This window comes from Mandrillus leucophaeus, unplaced genomic scaffold, assembly GCF_000951045.1.
Source record: "Mandrillus leucophaeus isolate KB7577 unplaced genomic scaffold, Mleu.le_1.0 Scaffold506, whole genome shotgun sequence".
NCBI lineage: Eukaryota > Metazoa > Chordata > Mammalia > Primates > Cercopithecidae > Mandrillus > Mandrillus leucophaeus.
In genome coordinates, this window is record NW_012105431.1 from 709,436 (window position 1) to 711,472 (window position 2,037).

Below are 2,037 nucleotides of genomic sequence, written 5' to 3' on the forward strand. Positions count from 1 at the left end.
GCCAGGATGGTCTCGATCTCCTGACCTCGTGATCCGCCCATCTCGGCCTCCCAAAGTGCTGGGATTACAGGCTTGAGCCACCGCGCCCGGCCTGTTGCCTTTCATTATTATTGCAAGAGTTTTACAAGTAGGTACACATTGTTTTTAGCCATTCCAAATGAGTCATTACCCATTGCTTTGGTTTCTTTTTAATAGTCAAGTCTTTTTTTTTTTTTTTTTTTTTGAGACAGTCTCACTCATTGCCCAGGCTGGAGTGCAGTGGCACGATCATGGCTCACTGCAGCCTCCACCTCCTGGGCTCAAGCGATCCTCCCACCTTAGCCTCCTGAGTAGCTGGGACTATAGGAGTGTGCCACTATATCTGGCTAACTTAAAAACATTTTTTATAGAGATGGGGTCTCATTATGCTGCCCAGGCTGGTCTCAAACTCCTGGACTCCAGCAATCCTCGCATCTTGGCCTCCCAAAGTGCTGGGATTATAGGCATGAGCCATCGTGCGTGGTCAATAATCACTCTTTGTACCGACAGGGTTATTCCAATGTCTTGGATTATTATTGCTATTTTTTCCTATAAAAAAGTGGTAAATATTTTTTCTTGTTTCTTTTATATCCCTATAAAATTTGTAATTATTCATTTGTTTAACAAATATTTCCTGAACCACTCCAGATACTGTAGCTGTTTTTCCATATAAATTGTATTCATTTCATTTAATTAATTACTCAGTGTTTCATATCTTTGCTGCATTGTGAGTGATTTCCTGTCAGTCTTGTGGTGCCTCCCCTCCACCACTGTTTTTTCTAACCTATCATTGCTGGCATGTAGAAAATGATTGATTCGGCCGGGTACGGTGGCTCACGCCTGTAATCCCAGCAGTTTGGGAGGCCGAGGCGGGCGGATTGCCTGAGGTCAGGAGTTTAAGACCAGCCTGGCCAACATGGTGAAACTCCTCTCTACCACAAAAATACAAAAATTAGCCAGCTGCGGTGGTGGGCGCCTGTAATCCCAGCTACTCAGGAGGCTGAGGCAGGAGAATCACTTGAACCAGGAGGTGTAGGTTGCAGTAAGCTGAGATCATGCCACTGCACTCCAGCCTAGGTGACAGAGTGATTCCGTCTGAAAAACAAAACAAAACAAAAAACAAAAAAAAAGAGATTCATGAATATTACTTTCATAATCAGACACCTAACTGAGCATTCTCTCTTTTTTTTTTGAGTTGGAGTGTCACTCTGTTGCCCCGGCTGGAGTGCAACGGTGCGATCTTGGCTCACTGCAAACTCCACCTCCCGGGTTCAAGCAATTCCTGTGCCTCAGCCTCCCGAGGAGCTGGGACTACAGGTGCCTGCCACCACACCCAGCTAATTTTTTTGTATTTTAGTAGAGACAGGGTTTCACCACATTGGTCAAGCTGGTCTTAAGGTCCTGAACTCAAGAAACTTGCTCGGCTCGGACTCCCAAAGTGCTGGGATTCCAGGCATGAGCCACTGCGCCCAGGCTGTTTTGGTTTTAATTGTGGGGAAATATACACAATATAAAAGTGACAGTTGTAGCTATTTTAAGTGAACAATTCAGTGGCATCGTGTGCACTCACGATGTTGTGCACACTATCTGGTTACATAACTTTTTCACCATTCCTAACAGAAGCTCTCCACCCATGAAGCAAACCCTCCACATTCCAACCTCCCCCAGGCCCTGGCAAGCACCTGAGCTCCCTGGATACGCCAGACATCCTGAGCCTTCTTCAGGAATCCCTCTTGACTGGGCAGCTCTTTAATGATTTGCTTTTTTTTTTTTTTTTGAGACGGAGTTTCGCTCTTGTTGCCCAGGGTGGAGTGCAATGGTATGATCTTGGCTCACTGCAACCTCCACCTCCCTGGTTCAAGCGATTCTCCTGCCTCAGCCTCGCGAGTAGCTGGGATTACAAGGGCCCGCCACCACTCCCGGCTAATTTTTGTATTTTTTACTAGAGATGGGGTTTCACCATGTTGGCCCGTCTGCTCTCAAACTCCTGGCCTCAGGTGATCCACTTGCCTCGGTGGC